A 21,101-nucleotide genomic window follows, 5' to 3' on the forward strand; every position below is an offset into this window, starting at 1 on the left:
AAGAGTTGGGAGGTGGAAGGTTGCTCCAAGTCATTCCATCTTCTCCAGGTGGTGGTGGCTGCATGGGCTTTGGCAGTTGAAAGTGGTGACATCAGCCAAATGCCATCCTCTTAACCACCATCATCTTTGCAGAGCCATAGCCAGTGGTGACTGTGTCCTTGGTCACAGTTTTCTACATTTCCTAATCTTTGGATGGCAACAGCACTTCTTAGTTTTCTGTATTGACACCTGAGGACTAGTGGTGGTCTCCTTGATTTTGCTCTCAGAGAGCCAGCCCTTCCAATGGTCTTATAATCACTTTGTTCTCCAAATGAAGTCCATTTAATATTTGAACACTGTAATGCTTGGAATACTTAGTGTGACTTTTATTTCCCTGACTCAACCTGGGATTATTTAAAGTGATTTGTCCATTTTGACAGATTTTATTTCATTAAAACTGGACAAACCCAGGCTCACAAAAATGGCAAGGCATCACAAAATGCTTATAAAATACTTACTAAAAGACATACTAAAATGCTCTCCTTAAGGTTTCTTATAATGCAGGAGCTTAAGTGCTTCCTTACCTTTTTAGACAAAATCTGAATAAAAGTTTTATTATTTTCTCACCATATCCAGTAGATTATCTCATATTCTGGAGGATAAGTGCATTTCACCTTAAAAATCACTGCTTTAGGTAATTAGGAAAATAATTTAAATTTTCTAGACTTTCTAACTTCTTGTTATTCTTTAGCCAAAATAATAGGATAAAAGCAATAAGGCTTCCACTCTGCCCTTCCCTTTGAATTTCCTTTTTTATAAAAACACAACACAACACAACACAACACAACACAACACAACACAACACATGTCTCCCTTCTAATCCAATTCCTACCAAAATTTCCCCTCCCTTATTTAAAGCATCCCTCAGACTCCTGGATCCAGACATAGGATCCTAATAGGATCAATGATCCTAGGTCTTTGTTCAGAACAATGAACAGAAAACTTTTTACTTCTAATTATAAAAGTCACATTAATTAGCTCGCCTTAACTCACTGTTTAAAGACAATTTTCAGTGTATAAGGCAATTCATTTTGTGAAATAAATGCTATGGACTGAATGTTTGTGTACTCCCCAAATTCACATATTAAAGCCCCAATCCCACAGCTGATGATATTTGGGGATGTTTGTTTGGGAGTGAAATTAGGTTTAGATGAGGTCACGAGGTCACATAAGCATTCAGCCAGGTGGTGGCTGTCTACAAACCAGGAGGAGAGGTCTTGCCAGACCCTGACCACACTGGCATTCTGATCGTGGACTTCCAGTCTCCAGAACTCCAAGAAAACAAAGCTCTGCTGTTTAAGCCACCCGGTCTGTGCTATATTCTTATGACAGCCTGAGCAGACTAAGACAGTGAGAAATCCACAGAACCTAAGATATGATTCCTGGCTTCGGTGAATTTAAAATAACTAGCAACACAAAAAGTGCAAGGTAGAATCACAAACAATCCAAGGCAGAATAGTCTGCAATTATTATAGATACTTAGAAAAAGGAGATCATTTTGCTAAGCCAGAGCAAAAAGGCATTGCAAGATAAAATCTTACTTTTAATATATTGTGCTATCATCCAACAGATGACAAGGAGGCATAAAGCTTAAATTTATTCCACAAGTGAGGGCTTTTCCCTGTAAAATCCATACCCCTCTCTTATTTTTTATTTCTCTTTCTTTTTCATTCTCATTTCTCTTCTGACCCTTTTGTACACACCAACACATTTCAGCATGCCTCTGAGATGTGACTAATACTGTGATGGAAAAAAGATCCACTAAGAACAACTGTGCTTACTTTTTATTTTAATGATGAATCTGGAAAGCTTCCCAGATGAAACATTTATTACACTAAATGTATTCTGCTGAGGAGGAAATTGACCAGAGAAGCATCGGGCAACTACATGTATTTACAGTACGTTGACCTCTCTTCTCCCCATTTCTGTGAAACATCTGTGAGTGATCTTGCCAACATTTTTGGCCTATGACCGATGTTTGAAATCAGACATTTGAATTTCAGATATGTGCATTTATATTTATGTAGCCAATGAGCCATCCTCACAAGACATTTTGAAATAAAAATGTCAGTTGCCTTGTTTAATGGAAATTGACAGAAAGTTAAAGTTTTGTTTATTTGTTTGGGTGGCTTTTTTTCTTTTTTTTTTTTGGTTGTATATTTAAATCCTATTATTTTATGCAAAGGCCTGAAATTCTATAAGAATAATGGGAACAGTGCATTCCTTACTTATCATTCATACAGAAGAGAATGTACTCATTGTACTCTTAGGCATTAGCAGACAACTCTTGGGCATTTCTCCTGAGACTCTAGGTTAGTAGTTGGATTAGGAGAAAAGATAATTTCATCAGCACATGAAGGGTTTTTGGTCTGGGAAGAATGAGAGAGAAATTAATGCTGGGGAGATAAGTTCCTTTGGAAGGGAAGATTCTGAGATAATGTATGAGTGAATATGATTTGCCACTAACTTTACATGGAGTCTTCAAGTCCTGGAGCCCCTTGAATCAATCAGGGAGGTAAACTGATTGCACCTTTATCGACCACACAATGTTCTTGAGGCCAGGTCCATTTTCCATAGAACTAGGTTTCTTTCTTTTCTCTCTCTCTCTCTTTGGCTGAATGGAAGAAATCATGTTACATACTGGTCAAACAAACCAACCAACTGGTCAATCAAATTAAGCTTTCAGTGGCCAAAAGGAAAAAAAAATGCATAACTGCCAATAACTTCCTATGATTACTGACTATCAAGTTGGATGGTGTTGTGGTTCCTCCCAAGGCAAAATAATATGCTTTGAGGATCCCCAGGTTGGTGTCAGACATACCTGGAACTCAGTCCTGATGTCACATTTAGTAACAAGGGGATCTTGTGTGCAATGTAACTTCTTTAAGCCTCAATCTCTTTATCCAAAAAGTGGGAGGGATAGGGCCAGCCTCATCCAGTTACCACAAAGACAAGTTGATGTAATCAAAGTGATTGTTAAGGTGTGTGACACATAAAATGTGATAGGATGCTTGTTTTTTCTCATGATACTTTTACATTTGGAGTCTTCTTAAATCCTGAACATCACCCTTTCTAGAATACCTGGGTAGTAGGATTATAACCAGGGTCAGTAGATGGATTTTATAGTGATGTAGTTTCATTTTCTTTAAACCTCTATTTCTATTCAAACTGTCTGCTGAAAAGTGTTCACAAGCATTTGGCAGAGCTGACCCACTTTTGAGAAGAGGAGGGACTGTGGTACTCACAATTGCAGAAAGAGAATCCCACTGTATTCAATAATGGGATACATTATAATATATAATATATATATAATATATATAATATATAATGGGATACATTATAATAATGGGATACAATAATGGGATAAATAATAATGGGAAGGAAAATATGGGGAGGCTGGAACCCCCACATTTTCTTTGAGTATATATGTATAGAGTAATTGCATAGAGTGACTAGTACTTGAGTGAGCAGAGATGTAATTGTATGAGCCTATGTTCCTCATGCAGGCATATGCATGTTTATTGTCATTGTGTAAAATTGTCTGCGGAGTCAGCTGTGTCTACAATCAGCATTAGAATGAAAGCCTATGAGGCTCTTCTGGCAAAGCATTTTTCAAAACTCCAATTTTTTGACAGGTGATGCAATCCTTTGGTCAGAGGTATTCACTATTTTATGACCTTCTTTTACACAGGGCCTCAGATCAACAACAGGGAACTGTGTTAAATATCACCAATGAAATACCTCATCTCTCTTAAGTGTCTGAAGTAAAGAACAACATCGAAGTTCTATACTGCTCCTTAGTTGAAATGTAATGATCTGGACTTACGGTATGTTAAAAACTTGTCATTGAATAAATTCCACAGTAGGCAGGGTATATTGTATGTCACAGGACATTAAAATGATCATTCAGCCAAAGGAAAATAATAAACTGGCTAGACCATAAATCTCAGGCACCCTCAGTGACTATTAAAAATCTGCCAAAATTCACTGTCTAATGATGTGGTTCCAATCAACCCAATTTATCAACCTTATGGGCTGATTAAAACTCTATTACTCCATTAAGATTAACTCCTCACTTCTGGGAAATAGAATTTTGTGAAGTAATTCACCAGATTGAGAGCCTGGAATCTACGCATTGCTAATAGAAATGATTCTTAAAATTTTCACCTGATTTAGGAACATGAGCTTCAGTTTTTACACTCCCACATTCAGAATATCCTGTTATATACCTTCTGTAGTTTGGAAAGCACACATTTCTCTTGAAACCAATCCTTACTATATTTTCCATTTTCAGAAAAGATACAATTCAGTCCAGAAACACCACACGAAACCCCTCTCACGGTGTCTGTAATCTTTGAGCTCCCTCAGGTATATAATCAGGAGGTGTCTACTTACATAGTGGGGGGAGGGAGATCCATTAATCACAAAAAAGCATTCTTTATGTAGAAAAAGGGTTTCACTCCACACTTTGCCACATAAAGACGTGACATTCAAGCAGAAATGGATGGAATTTGTTTTTATGAATAGGGTCCTTGCTGACTAATTCTTTTCTGGGGAGGGTAATGGGCAAATGCTATCCAGATGCATTCCTCTGGAACTGTTCCCAGTTTGGGAAAGTAAAAACTACTGTACTTGTAGTATAATACAGGGCAGTCAGAGAAACATGGTATCTCCACGAATAGTGCAGTACTGTTCCCTTCCCCCTGTCTGGTGTCATGAAGCCAAGGCTGTTACAGCGGTCTTCTATGGCACACTGAGGATGAGATTCACCCAACAACCTTTACTCCTTTCTTAACCCACTTTCTAGCAGCAGCAAAATGGGATCAAAATGACATCAGAATCCACTCAGAATCAAAACCAAAAAGGAGTGTTCCAACATCTACTTATGTGTTTTCTTAATTCAACTTAGGCAAAGGAAGAAAAATTACCCCTCCACCCTCCTAGAAACTTCTTTTTCACTTCTCACAAATTCTAGCCCAATTCTTTCCCCTCTTGGTCTTCTCTTCTGCCTGGGTCCCATTCCTTTGCTTACCTATTGACTTGGAGGCAGCCAAGTCTCTCTTCACACTTCTCATCTCACTGTATCACTTTTACGTGGCCATCTTTTTCATACCTATAATTCCAACTGACCCTTTATTTTGTTTTTCCTTTTAAAGAATTATTTATTTTAGAGTGAGAGAGAGAAAGAGTGCATAAGCCAGGGGAGGGGCAGAGAGAGAAAAAAAGGGAAGCAGACACCCTGCTGAATGGTGATCCCAGGATCCTGAGATCGTGACCTGAACTGAAATCAAGAGCTGGTTGCTCAGCCAACTGAACCATCCAAGTGGCCCCCAACCGAACTTATTTTTTATCACATTCTTATTGCTGAGAAGTACATTACATATAGCCTTGCTGCATTTATGCATTTATTATTTATATATTTGAACAATGTATAGTTTGTTATTTGTTCTTGCATAAATTTAATTATACAGAGGCTACAGAATAAGTTCTAATAGTCACTTCCAGTCCTTCTTATAGTACACTGTAACATTGTTTATCATCCTCACTTGGTGAGGTTAAAGGAAGTATTTCTGGTCTAGAGTAGAATCAAATGTCTTGGACTAGGATCCCTACTCTACTCCTTACTGTTGATGTGGCTATAGTCATGGTGTTTAACAATTCTGCCTCAGTTTCTCCTGAGAAATAAGTGAACACTTAAAACTATTCACTGAAAAGACCTACACTACACCGTTCCTGGGAAACTTGACAGGCAGAGTAATTTCTGACACTTCTCCAAGGTTATTAGTCAGCTCTGGTGTCCATAACAAGATATCACAAGCTAGTGGCTTAAACCACTGAAATTTACTTCCTCAAAGTTCTGAAGGCTAGAAGTCCAAGATCAAGGTGGGAGAAAATGATTGCTGGTGAGGCCTCTCTTCTGGCTTGCAGATGGCCACTTTCTACATTTTCTCTGTATGAGCAGCGCATGGGAGAGAACTCTAGTGTTTCTTCCTCTTCTTGTAAAGACATCTGTCTTATTGCATTAGGGCCCCATCCTTTGGAGTTCATTTAACTTTAATTACTTCCTTAAAGGCCTTATTTGCAAAACAGTCACATTTGAGGTGCTGGGGGTTAGGGTTTGAATGCTGGGGAGGTTTACACATTGAGGCTATAACACCTAGTAAAATTAAGACAAAAATTTAAATAACAATGTATATCACAGTTCTATTGGTAAAAGTATACAAATTAACATATTTTGACAGTTCCCTAAATTATATTTCTAGCTGCATTCTCTAGCCTGAGGCCCAGGCCTATTCCCCCCACCCCCAGGCCTAGATATTTAATTGGATATCTTCTCATTAATGTTCCTTGTGCACTTCAGGTTCCCCCTTCTCTCCATTTCTTCTAGCCCATCTGTCTCCTCTACACTACCTAGTTCCTCCTGAACCTGCTGACTGATTTTCTCACGTTGAGCAGAAACCTATGGAAATCCTGCAGAAATCCTAGTCTCTTAGCGCCCATGTCTGATTAAACATAAGCATTGCCACTTTTCCATTCAAAATGCCTGTTATACTCTGCACTTCTTCACCTGCAGTTAACTCTAAGTTAAGATTGCTGACTTTATTCCTAAAAAATCAATTTTTAAAAAAATCATACACATTCACTGAAAAAAGTTAAAATAACTTTAAAAAGTACAAGAAGAATTTAAAAAAATATATTACCCAAAGATAATTGCTACCTTTAATATTTGGGGGGCAATATTTCTTTTTCTCTTTTTTAAAGATTTAATTACTTTATTTATTTGAGAGAGGGTGAGTGAGGGGGAAGGACAGATGGGGAAGGATTGTGCTGCTCTGATTGTGGAGCCTGATGCCAGGGCTCCATCTCATGAGCCTGAGATCATGACCAAGAGTCTGATGTTGAACCGACTGAGCCCCCAGGTGCCCCAGGGGATAATATTTTTAAATACAACTTTCTGAATGCATATTATATATACTTCATAATATAGGTGGTACCTTATATTTCATAATATACTATTAAAATAGTATATAAGTATACTTATATAAGAGAGGGTGCCAGGCTTAGCATGACAAGTGAGGGTATATAGGAAGAATCTCTGAGGGAGGGCCCTGAGCTGGGTCACTGAGGTGCCGGCCTGTCCCTTGCAAGGAGTGTGGTAAAGGGCTTGGGGGAGGGCGCTTCGAGCTTCTGCTGGTGCTTGGTCCATCTGCTGTAGACCTTTCAGTCCTCTCCCAGCCTGGTTGGCTCTTGGGGAATCCCATCTTTCTGTTGAGCCTCTCCTCCGAGCCTGTGCCCCATCAGCGAGGGACCTTAAGGTAGCCAGAAAAGTGAGTAACTGAATTCCCATTGTCCAGGAGTCAAGTTGGAAAATAAAGTGATGTGGTACCCATGTACCACAAAAAAAATTATTATATATATGTAATATATATTATATATATATATTATATAATTACAATTAGAGTGTATATTAAGAATGGAATATAAATTATATACTTTATAACAAATGGAATGGGTATGATGCTCTCTACTATATGTAAAGTCCAAGTAGTACTATATAGAACAGATGACATATATAGTATTACAAAAGAGTATATACTGTATATATACACCACACTGTAATATACTATAATATGATAAAATCCAACATATAAGGTACTCTATGATAATATAAAGGTGCTGTATAACTGTTTTATAATTTAGTATTAAGTAACAGGTGACTCCTCATTGGTCTCCCTCTCTCCCATATGTCTCTTATTAATCCAGAATCCATTTCATGGACAGTAAGGGCAGAACTCAGAAAAAACTCCCTTAGAATTAAACACAAAGTGTAAGCCCTTAGCATGGCTCATAATTCAATAACAGAAATATAAATAGATGGTTAAATATGGCCTTTTACAGTCTTCTTTGCTGGTCTTCCAGATTTGTTTCTTTTTGCTTCTTTTTCATTCTGGTTGCACCATCACTAAACTACTGGTTATTTTTTTTATTTTTTTTTTTTATTTTTTTCAGCATAACAGTATTCATTATTTTTGCACCACACCCAGTGCTCCATGCAATCCGTGCCCTCTACAATACCCACCACCTGGTGCCCCCAACCTCCCACCCCCCACCCCTTCAAAATTCTCAGATCGTTTTTCAGAGTCCATAGTCTATCATGGTTCACCTCCCCTTCCAATTTCCCTCAACTCCCTTCTCCTCTCCATCTCCCCTTGTCCTCCATGCTATTTGTTATGCTCCACAAATAAGTGAAACCATATGATAATTGACTCTCTCTGCTTGACTTATTTCACTCAGCATAATCTCTTCCAGTCCCGTCCATGTTGCTACAAAACTTGGGGATTCATCCTTTCTTTCTTTTTTTTTTTTTTTTTTTTTTTTTTTTTTTTTTACAGCTTTATAAACATATATTTTATCCCCAGGGGTACAGGTCTGCGAATCGCCAGGTTTACACACTTCACAACACTCACCATAGCACATACCCTCCCCGATATCCATAACCCCACCCCCCTCTCCCAACCCCCTCCCCCCATCAACCCTCAGTTTGTTTTGTGAGATTAAGAGTCACTTATGGTTTGTCTCCCTCCCAATCCCATCTTGTTTCATTTACTCTTCTCCTACCCCCTCGACCCCCCATGTTGCATCTCCTCTCCCTCATATCAGGGAGATCATATGATAGTTGTCTTTCTCTGATTGACTTATTTCGCTAAGCATGATACCCTCTAGTTCCATCCACGTCATCGCAAATGGCAAGATTTCATTTCTTTTGATGGCTGCATAGTATTCCATTGTGTATATATACCACATCTTCTTTATCCATTCTTCTGTAGATGGACATCTAGGTTCTTTCCATAGTTTGGCTATTGTAGACATTGCTGCTATAAACATTCGGGTGCACGTGCCCCTTCGGATCACTATGTTTGTATCTTTAGGGTAAATACCCAGCAGTGCAATTGCAGGGTCATAGGGTAGTTCTATTTTCAACATTTTGAGGAACCTCCATGCTGTTTTCCAGAGTGGTTGCACCAGCTTGCATTCCCACCAACAGTGTAGGAGGGTTCCCCTTTCTCCGCATCCTCGCCAGCATCTGTCATTTCCTGACTTGTTAATTTTAGCCATTCTGACTGGTGTGAGGTGATATCTCATGGTGGTTTTGATTTGTATTTCCCTGATGCCGAGTGATATGGAGCACTTTTTCATGTGTCTGTTGGCCATCTGGATGTCTTCTTTGCAGAAATGTCTGTTCATGTCCTCTGCCCATTTCTTGATTGGATTATTTGTTCTTTGGGTGTTGAGTTTGCTAAGTTCTTTATAGATTTTGGACACTAGCCCTTTATCTGATATGTCATTTGCAAATATCTTCTCCCATTCTGTCAGTTGTCTTTTGGTTTTGTTAACTGTTTCCTTTGCTGTGCAAAAGCTTTTGATCTTGATAAAATCCCAAAAGTTCATTTTTGCCCTTGCTTCCCTTGCCTTTGGTGATGTTCCTAGGAAGATGTTGCTGCGGCTGAGGTCGAAGAGGTTGCTGCCTGCGTTCTCCTCGAGGATTTTGATGGATTCCTTTCTCACATTGAGATCCTTCATCCATTTTGAGTCTATTTTCGTGTGTGGTGTAAGGAAATGATCCAATTTCATTTTTCTGCATGTGGCTGTCCAATTTTCCCAACACCATTTATTGAAGAGGCTGTCTTTGTTCCATTGGACATTCTTTCCTGCTTTGTCGAAGATGAGTTGACCATAGAGTTGAGGGTCCATTTCTGGGCTCTCTATTCTGTTCCATTGATCTATGTGTCTGTTTTTGTGCCAGTACCATGCAGTCTTGATGATGACAGCTTTGTAATAGAGCTTGAAGTCCGGAATTGTGATGCCACCAACTTTGGCTTTCTTTTTCAATATTCCTTTGGCTATTCGAGGTCTTTTCTGGTTCCATATAAATTTTAGGATTATTTGTTCCATTTCTTTGAAAAAAATGGATGGTACTTTGATAGGAATTGCATTAAATGTGTAGATTGCTTTAGGTAGCATAGACATTTTCACAATATTTATTCTTCCAATCCAGGAGCATGGAACATTTTTCCATTTCTTTGTGTCTTCCTCAATTTCTTTCATGAGTACTTTATAGTTTTCTGAGTATAGATTCTTAGTCTCTTTGGTTAGGTTTATTCCTAGGTATCTTATCGTTTTGGGTGCAATTGTAAATGGGATGGACTCCTTAATTTCTCTTTCTTCTGTCTTGTTGTTGGTGTAGAGAAATGCAACTGATTTCTGTGCATTGATTTTATATCCTGACACTTTACTGAATTCCTAGACAAGTTCTAGCAGTTTTGGAGTGGAGTCTTTTGGGTTTTCCACATAGAGTATCATATCATCTGCGAAGAGTTATAGTTTGACTTCTTCTTTGCCGATTTGGATGCCTTTAATTTCCTTTTGTTGTCTGATTGCTGAGGCTAGGACTTCTAGTACTATGTTGAATAGCAGTGGTGATAACGGACATCCCTGCCGTGTTCCTGACCTTAGCGGAAAAGCTTTCAGTTTTTCTCCATTGAGAATGATATTTGCGGTGGGTTTTTCATAGATGGCTTTGATAATATTGAGGTATGTGCCGTCTATCCCTACACTTTGAAGAGTTTTGATCAGGAAGGGATGCTGTACTTTGTCAAATGCTTTTTCAGCATCTATGGAGAGTATCATATGGTTCTTGTTCTTTCTTTTATTAATGTGTTGTATCACATTGATTGATTTGCGGATGTTGAACCAGCCTTGCAGCCCTGGAATAAATCCCACTTGGTCGTGGTGAATAATCCTTTTAACGTACTGTTGAATCCTATTGGCTAGTATTTTGGCAAGAATTTTTGCATCTGTGTTCATCAAGGATATTGGTCTGTACTTCTCTTTTTTGTTGGGATCCTTGTCTGGTTTTGGGATCAAGGTGATGCTGGCCTCATAAAATGAGTTTGGAAGTTTTCCTTCTATTGCTATTTTTTGGAACAGTTTCAGGAGAATAGGAATTAGTTCTTCTTTAAATGTTTGGTAGAATTCCCCCGGGAAGCCGTCTGGCCCTGGGCTTTTGTTTGTTTGGAGATTTTTGATGACTGTTTCAATCTCCTTACTGGTTATGGGTCTGTTCAGGCTTTCTATTTCTACCTGGTTCAGTTGTGGTAGTTTATATGTCTCTAGGAATGCATCCATTTCTTCCAGATTGTCAAATTTGTTGGCGTAGAGTTGCTCATAGTATGTTCTTATAATTGTCTGTATTTCTTTGGTGTTCGTTGTGATCTCTCCTCTTTCATTCATGATTTTATTTATTTGGGTCCTCTCTCTTTTCTTTTTGATAAGTCTGGCCAGGGGTTTATCAATCTTATTAATTCTTTCAAAGAACCAGCTCCTCGTTTCGTTGATTTGTTCTATTGTTTTTTTGGTTTCTATTTCATTGATTTCTGCTCTGATCTTTATGATTTCTCTTCTCCTGCTGGGTTTAGGGTTTCTTTCTTGTTCTTTCTCCAGCTCCTTTAGGTGTAGGGTTAGGTTGTGTACCTGAGACCTTTCTTGTTTCTTGAGAAAGGCTTGTACCGCTATATATTTTCCTCTCAGGACTGCCTTTGTTGTGTCCCACAGATTCTGAACTGTTGTGTTTTCATTATCCTTTGTTTCCATAATTTTTTTCAATTCTTCTTTGATTTCCTGGTTGACCCATTCATTCTTTAGAAGGATGCTGTTTAGTCTCCATGTATTTGGGTTCTTTCCAAATTTCCTCTTGTTATTGAGTTCTAGCTTTAGAGCATTGTGGTCTGAAAATATGCAGGGAATGATCCCAATCTTTTGATACCGGTTGAGACTTGATTTAGGACCAAGAATGTGATCTATTCTGGAGAACGTTCCATGTGCACTAGAGAAGAATGTGTATTCTGTTGCTTTGGGATGAAATGTTCTGAATATATCTGTGATGTCCATCTGGTCCAGTGTGTCATTTAAGGCCTTGATTTCCTTGTTGATCTTTTGCTTGGATGATCTGTCCATTTCAGTGAGGGGAGTGTTAAAATCCCCTACTATTATTGTATTCTTGTCGATGTGTTTCTTTGATTTTGTTATTAATTGGTTTATATAGTTGGCTGCTCCCACGTTAGGGGCATAGATATTTAAAATTGTTAGATCTTCTTGTTGGACAGTTCCTTTGAGTATGATATAGTGTCCTTCCTCATCTCTTATTATAATCTTTGGCTTAAAATCTAATTGATCTGATATAAGGATTGCCACTCCTGCTTTCTTCTGATGTCCATTAGCATGGTAAATTCTTTTCCACCCCCTCACTTTAAACCTGGAGGTGTCTTCGGGTGTAAGATGAGTTTCTTGTAGGCAACATATAGATGGTTTTTGTTTTTTGATCCATTCTGATACCCTGTGTCTTTTGATTGGGGCATTTAGCCCATTAACATTCAGGGTAAGTATTGAGAGATATGAATTTAGTGCCATTGTATTGCCTGTAAGGTGACTGTTATTGTATATTGTCTCTGTTTCTTTCTGATCTACTACTTTGAGGGTCTCTCTTTGCTTAGAGGACCCCTTTCAATATTTCCTGTAGAGCTGGTTTGGTATTTGCAAATTCTTTCAGTTTTTGTTTGTCCTGGAAGCTTTTAATCTCTCCGTCTATTTTCAATGATAGCCTAGCTGGATATAGTATTCTCGGCTGCATGTTTTTCTCATTTAGTACTCTGAATATATCATGCCAGCTCTTTCTGGCCTGCCAGGTCTCTGTGGATAAGTCTGCTGCCAATCTAATATTTTTACCATTGTACGTTACAGACTTCTTTTCCCGGGCTGCTTTCAGGATCTTTTCTTTGTCACTAAGACTTGTCAATTTTACTATTAGGTGACGGGGTGTAGACCTATTCTTATTGATTTTGAGGGGGGTTCTCTGAACCTCCTGGATTTTGATGCTTGTTCCCTTTGCCATATTGGGGAAATTCTCTCCAATAATTCTCTCCAATATACCTTCTGCTCCCCTCTCTGTTTCCTCTTCTTCTGGAATCCCAATTATTCTAATGTTGTTTCGTCTTATGGTGTCACTTATCTCTCGAATTCTCCCCTCGTGGTCCAGTAGCTGTTTGTCCCTCTTTTGCTCAGCTTCTTTATTCTCTGTCATTTGGTCTTCTATATCGCTAATTCTTTCTTCTGCCTCATTTATCCTAGCAGTGAGAGCCTCCATTTTTTATTGCACCTCATTAATAGCTTTTTTGATTTCAACTTGGTTAGATTTTAGTTCTTTTATTTCTCCAGAAAGGGCTTTTATATCTCCCGAGAGGGTTGCTTTAATATCTTCCATGCCTTTTTCAAGCCCGGCTAGAACCTTGAGAATCATCATTCTGAACTCTATATCTGACATATTACCAATGTCTGTATTGATTAGGTCCCTAGCCTTTGGTATTGCCTCTTGTTCTTTTTTTTGTTGTGAATTTTTCCGCCTTGTCATTTTGTCCAGATAAGAGTTTATGAAGGAGCAAGTAAAATACTAAAAGGGTGGCAACAACCCCAGGAAAATATGCTTTAGCCAAATCAGAAGAGATCCTGAATTGTGAGGGGGGAGAAAGGGGATAAAAGGGGTTCAGAAAGAAAGAAAAAAAAAAAACTATTAAAAAAAAGAAAGCCGATAAAGAAAAAAATATAAAAAGAGGAAAAAATATATATATATTAGATAAACTATTTAAAAAACGTTAAAAAAAAGAAAATGGTAAAAGTTAAAAAAAATTTTAGCAGAAGAAGAGAAAAAGAAAAAAAAAATTGAAAAAGAAAAAAAAATTAAATTAACTGCAAGGCTAAAAAATCATGGGGAGAAAGCCATGAGTTCCGTGCTTTGCTTTCTTCTCCTCTGGAATTCCGCCATTCTCCTTGGTAGGTGAACTTGGTCCTGGCTGGGTTTCCCGTAGATCTTCTGGGGGAGGGGCCCGTTGTAGTGATTCTCAAGCGTCTTTGCCCCAGGCGGCGTTGCACCGCCCTTACCCGGGGCCGCGCTGAGTAATCCGCTCGGGTTCGCTTTCGGGAGCTTTTGTTCCCTGAGCGCTTTCCGTAGAGTCCGGAGGACGGGAATAAAGATGGCGGCCTCCCGGTCTCCGGCCCGGAGGAGCCGAGAGCCCGGGGCCCCACTCCTCAGTGCGCCCTCAGAGAACAGTGCCAAATGACTCTCGTCACCCTGGCCTCCGGCCGCGCTCCGAGCTGACCGAGCCTGCGACCGGTTCAAGGCAACCCTGAGCTGAGAGTCACTCCTCGGCTCTGTCTCTGCAGCCGGCTTCCCCGTTCTAATACCGGTAAGCTCTGCGACACTGAGACACCCCCGATCCTTCTGCGATCCTGCGGGACCTGAGGCAACTACTGGTTATTTAATTAACACATTAAACCACTTCAGTTCACAGATCTGGGTTTTTTTTTTTTTTTTTACATGTTTTCTCCTAACTAGAATGTTCTTTTCCATTGTATCAAACTAGCAACTTCATATTTGTTCAACATTCTGCTTAGATCTTTTCTCCCTCTGTGACCAACCCAAACATATTCATGGTCCTTAACTTCTACTCCAAATTCATTTATCCTACATTCAGGAGTATTTTCTGTTATCAAAATTGTCTTGATGCCATGATTACTTTAGTGCTTTATCTCTCTTCCTTCTCTTTTTCTATTCTATATAGCCTCTCTTTATTCCCTGAAGCCAAGAGAGTATCGAACTTCAGCAAAGACAATAAAATGTTTGCTGAATTATCATTAAATTGATTTCTAAATAATTGGAGAAGATTTTAAGTCATTCTTCAATCATTCCAAATATATATGATTGGGATGAAACTTTTACGAGATTTCTGTAACATAGATGATTAACAAATACTAAAAGATTATGTATTATCTCACCTTTGTTAAACACAATGAATTCATAAATTCTAAATATACATTTGTTCTGTGACCAAAAAATATCCTTAAGATGAGTGTAATGCTGTATACTTCCATTCTGACAATGATAATTTCCTAACAATATGGTGCATTTCTTAGACTAGAATTTTACAGAGGTATTAAAATTTTATAACACAAAAACCTTTCCCCTGAAGCTTTGATGGTGTTTCAAATATCACTCCTCATTCATTTAGCTACCATCCTTGTTTAAATATAAAAACTCTCTTGTGAGGTTCACTGTAAAAATTTCAGTTATTAAAAGCCCTAATGAGAAGTTTTGATATTTAAGAGAGGTTAGAGAACATTAAGGCACCTCATCACCATATAAATAATCTGACATAAAAAATACAATTAAACTATGACTATTCCCTAAATGTTATTTATCCTTATGTTTAGAATTTATAGCAGGGTCTTACTGAGGTAAGTGGATAACATGAAGTCTTGTAAGGGCTTCTTTTCACTCTAGATGATCTGAAACCAGAACAAAACAGAATGCTCATTACTTGGGACAATAATTTGAAAGGTGGGAAGAATACTCCCTTGTTCATATTCAGATCATGGAATTTCAGAATTTCAGATTCAGGAAGAGACTTACTTCATTCCAGTGTTTATACCAAAGTCTTAACAAATCACAGTATATTGAAAGGAGTGAAAAAAAAAAAATTCTAAAATGGGCCATATGCCATATCTCCATAGGAAAAGCATAGAATTTTTTTCAAAGATAGAAAAACCACTTGATATAAAACCAAACTCCTGAGAAAGACTGAGTAATTAAACCAGTAGGAAACAAGAGGAATAATCTACAGTATTTTCTGGGAGTCAAATATGAGTCAAGTTTGCTTTGAAATTTGTCTATTTAAATGAAATTATAAAACCAAGATGGATGAAACACAAGAACAAAGTGTTAAAATAAAGCATAGTTTTGCAATATGGGATTAATTGAAATCAAAGTCAGAAGACATGAACAGACACTTCTCCAAAGAAGACATACAAATGGCTCACAGACACATGAAAAAATGTTCATCATCATTAGCTGTCAGGGAGATTCAAATCAAAATCACATTGAGATACCACCTTACACCAGTTAAAATGGCCAAAATCAACAAGACAGTAAACAACAAGTGTTGGAAAGGATGTGGAGAAAGGGGAGCCTTCTTACACTATTGGTGAGAATGCAAGTTGGTGCAGCCACTTGGGAAAACAGTGTGGAGATTCCTTAAGAAATTAAAAATAGAGCTTTCCTATGACTCTGCAATTGCACAATTGGGTATTTGCCCCAAAGATACAGATGTAGTCAAAAGAAGGGCCATCTGTACCCTAATATTCATAGCAGCAATGGTCACAGTTGCCAAACTGTGGAAAGAACCAAGATGCCCTTCAGTGGACAAATGGATAAAGAAGATATGGCCCCTATATACAATAGACTATTATGCCTTCATCAGAAAGGATGAATATCCAACTTTTGTATCAACATGGATGGGATAGGAAGAGTTTATGCTGAGTGGAATAAGTCAAGCAGAGAAAGTCAATTATATGGTTTCACTTACTTTTGGAGCATAAGGAATAACATGGAGGACAGTGGGAGATGGAGAAGAGAAGTGAGTTGGGGGAAATCGGTGGGGAAGACAAACCATGAGAGACTGTGGACTCTGAGAGACAAACTGAGGGTTATGGAAGGGGTGGGAGTTGGGGTGAGCCTGGTGGTGGGTATTGTGGAGGGCATGTATTGCATGGAGCACTGGGTGTGGTGCACAAACAATGAATTTTGGAACACTGAAATAAAATAAAATAAAATTCAAAAAATAAAAAAGATATCAAAGTAGCATAAGGATATTTATATACCTAAATATACATGTATATCTAAAATAAAAAATTTTAAGTAACAACACTAGTGAATAATTTGAGCATGATAAAATAGTTTGGGACTTTTTTTGTTGACTGATTAGCCAATAAATAATGAATATAATTATATTATCAGAAACACACAAAAAGAAGCAAAGACCGTCTATATTGATGCCAAATCTGAGAAATATAGCATATTTTAAGAATAGTAACACATATTTCAAAACAATGCTTTTCCCTGAAAGAGTGAGGAGAGACATCCCAATTCTACATGTTGGGTTTTGAACTCCTGTATTCTAACTATGATAAAAACAGAAACAAAAAATGATCAACAATTCAATGCATATATTGGGAAAATCCCTATGAGATGTTAATGTTGATTGAAGAGAAGGCAATACAGCATACAATGCCAGAGGGTCTGAACCACTTCTCATATAAATTCTTTGTGACTTCAGAACTCCTAGATTCCTACATCTCATTAGGCCATTCCACTTGGTCATAGATCGCTGGTGTACGTTCTACCTTAGCACGTGATGTGCCCAGGAATATTTCATAATGTGAAGTTCACTTGTGCCATAGCTATGGGTTTAGCTCTTGTTAAGTCTTAGTAAGAAGTGAGGAGATATTTCTCCAATGAAGAAAAGAATATAATCTGCAGAAGATGCAGCTTTATTCAAAACTGATTGTGGTATAATTCTTCACTTGATCTTAGCCAAAAGGCCGAGAAGCGATTGATTGTGGTATCATTCTTATTAGAGCTCCATACAGTGTCACTATTTGTCACTCACACTTCAAGTATTTGAGAGCCAAGTGGTGAAATAATTGGCCTGGACTTGCTCCTGATACTGATCTTCCTTTGGATCCCACTCAAAACTAGCAGCCTTATACTATTACTTCTTAAATGAATCAGAGCAGCGCACTTGAAACTGATATATTTCCTCTAAAATCTGAAGATATCTCTTCTTAATGATAGGCATGGTAGGATACAACAATCTTTTCCTATAGAAAGAATACCCCAGAAAAAAAAAAAAAGAAAGAACGAAAGAAAGAAAGAAAGAAAGAAAGAAAGAAAGAAAGAAAGAAAGAAAGAAAGAATACCCCAGCAGTCTAATGCTTCCAGTGGTACCCCCTCAAGTTTCATGGTTGATTTCCCACCATCTGGGACAATCATGTTTGACAAAGGCATCTGTGATACTTCGTGTTTTCTTCTTTCTACTTATCATGTCAAATCAGTATGATGCTCACAGTGTGGTAGACCAGTGTGGTGTTTCCTGGGATGCCGAGGAAATGAACATCTCCATAGTCTAAATTATGGCAGAGAGTGGAAGATTTGGCATAACACTGAGGCAAGGCAGAGAAAGTATATTGTTGCCTCTGCCAGATAAAAGCCAACAGCTTTTGGTAGTCTTTGCAGAAAGACAGTGAGTATATAACAGAAAAAACACACACTACTCATGGAATGAAGTTGATTCTACCTCTTACAGGTGAAACATGCTGGACCAGAGAAAGTTGTAGAAATTCCTTATCCCATAGCTATGAAAAGAACATGAATTAAATGTGAGTTCTGTCTGAGAGATAGAATGTAGAGTCACAGCCATATAAATACATGCAAACATTCTTAACACAAAGATGAACTGAGATCATTATGAGGAGCTTCTGTGTGAAACAGAAGATAAAACATTAAAAAAAAAAAGCAAGTCAAAGGGGCTAATGTAAAAGGAATAGGAAAATGTATAGTAGGCCTTTTATATGCTCTTTGTAGCTTTGATATGCTTATTTATAAGGTCTTGGACAAAGCATATACTTCTGTATGCATAGTTAATTAAAACATGTATTTTGAAATACAGTTTAATATTTTAGAGGCAAGTTCAAAATGGAATTTTTAAAAAAGATTTATCTACTCATTTGAGAGAGAGAGAGAACAAGCATGTGTGTGTGAGCAGTGAGAAGGGTAAAAGTAGAAGGAGATAATCATCAAGCAGACTCCCTGCCATGTGCAGAGCCCTACAGAGGGTTCATCCCAGGACCCCGAGATCATGACTTGAGCCAAAATCAAGAGACAGATGCTTAACTGAATAAGCCACCCAAGTGCCTCAAAATGGAATTTTTGGAAAAATAATATTTACCATCTTTTCCTTTACCTTTTGACACCCGAAATGCTAATTTGAAAGGTGAATAGATGGTGTTGGTTAGGGAATTTTCCTTTTAATAACCACTGTTACTTAAATTCTTGAATTTTTATGTGTCTGTAGTGATTGTAATGAGTACCAGGGTGTGTGTGTGTGTGTGTGTGTGTATGTTGGATCACATCCATTTATGAGACATACACACTTAAATAAATATACCTGTATGTGTCCGTGTACTTATATGTATATTCTCTGTATTTTATCAATTCACAGTTCTCTCCCAAAATGCAATATGTACAAAATGGTCGAGATTACTTACCCCTCTCCTAGCCTTCAAATTCAAGTATGCAGTCATCGAACTACTACTATAAAAAGAGCAAAATTAATTACAGAGGTGACAAATTAGAGAACATCCTTTCATTCAGTTTTTCTTTGGCTTTTCACCAAAGATATGCATAATGAAACTAATTGCACACTTCAAATAAAATACAATACTCTATTCTTTACGCATAAATATCAATATCCAGCCCATTCAGTGAACTGATCAAAAAGGTTTAAAAAAATGTTGCATATGAGAGGGAAACTGGGTGAGTGTAGAGGCTGAAGAATAACCAGTACTGAGCCTATCAATCTGAAGTAGACTTAACAATTATTCTTCTCCTACTATTTGCTATACTCCAAAATCTTCAGCCCTTTTTTGTTCAGCCATCTTTCCTCTGCTATCCTATTAAGAAGGGCTTCTGGAAGATAGAATTGACTGTCTACCCCACTCTCTTCCAGAGCTCTCCAGGAGGAGTGCTATGATGTTTTCATATTTGGAGCATCAACATCTCAAGTCCCTCGAATTTAAGGATTGGCTATATATTCTCAGAAAAGGTGTTGGTTATCAAATAGGCACCATAACCACAGCCTTCAGCACTGACAGTTTGTTCCCACTTGAATACGCAATTTGTCTTTGTGTTCGGAAGTACTGCTATTATTCCTGGTCCAGTGCACAGGTGGAATACAGAAATCAGTGAATCAATTGTGGCCTTAGGACCAGAAGGACATGATTATTTCAAATCATGAGAAATATTATCACAAGTTACTTGGTGAGCATAAGCAATACTAAAAATTTCACATATACACACAAACAAAACCTACCTTAAATTTTTACTGGTCATTGGTAATTGGAACAATCCTAATTTACTTAGTAATTTCTCTCTGCATGTTTGTGTTAGGTAAACAGTAAGCTAAGGGTACATCTAAGATAGGAAATCCATGTCCATAAGAAATATCCAGGACATTGCTTGCTTCTCAGAGTCACATTTTCTCTCTAGGACTTTTAGAAGTTTGTTCATTTTTGATGCCCATCAAATCTTTGGCTTCTTAACTGAAACTTTTAATTCCATGGAAATGTTCCCAGTGCAACTATCACTGCATCATTTAAGAGCTTAGAGGTGTATGTGGTGTATGATTACGTTGTGGACATCTGGCTATGAATTAAGGGCAGAAACTATTAACTTATACGATTCACAGAATTTCTATCACATAGTAACATGAAATTCAGATAAATATATTAGATAATAATGCCTCCATAATCTATCACCAATTTCCTGAATTATCCTATTCCCTACTGTTTAGCTAGTAAAGTAAATTTGCCATTGATCCATGGCCAAGAAAGGTGAAGTAGTCTGGGATGGGATTGGAAATTCTAGTTCTTTTTAATTGGACATAGAAAAATATTTTAATATGTAGTTTTCAAGTCAGAAATTGGTGGTTTTATAACTTAGGATTATTATAAAATATAAGGCAAGTATGTAATTCTAAATACAAGATTATGGGACCTTGACAGCATATAGATTACAATGTAGAATCTCTTTTCTCGTTTCTATATGAATTCCCCTGCAAGGACCATAACTGGTCTTGGTTGGCTCACATGTCCCGTCTCAATCCATAACTGAAGACTATTAAATATACCAACTTTCCTGTTGAGGGGGAAGTGGTGTCTTTTGATTGACAACCTTCTCCCCTCTAACCCCCAGCGTGTAAAGGCAGTTTCCACAAAGCAGGTAGTGAATATCTGCTACAATTCTCAAGAGGCCTAGCAAAATGGTGGTGTACTAGAATCTAAAAGAGATATAGTGAAATAAGTCAAGCCGAGAAAGTCAATCATCATATGGTTTCACT

The 21,101-nt window shown here is 37.8% G+C and overlaps 1 pseudogene; it reads right to left on the reverse strand.

Annotated features, from left to right (window-relative positions):
* Positions 1-17,426: 17,426 nt before the first annotated feature.
* On the reverse strand, positions 17,427-17,538 carry LOC125099371 (uncharacterized; annotated as a pseudogene).
* Between the last annotated feature and the right edge of the window lie 3,563 nt (positions 17,539-21,101).

This window comes from Lutra lutra, chromosome 4 (assembly GCF_902655055.1).
Source record: "Lutra lutra chromosome 4, mLutLut1.2, whole genome shotgun sequence".
Lineage (NCBI taxonomy): Eukaryota > Metazoa > Chordata > Mammalia > Carnivora > Mustelidae > Lutra > Lutra lutra.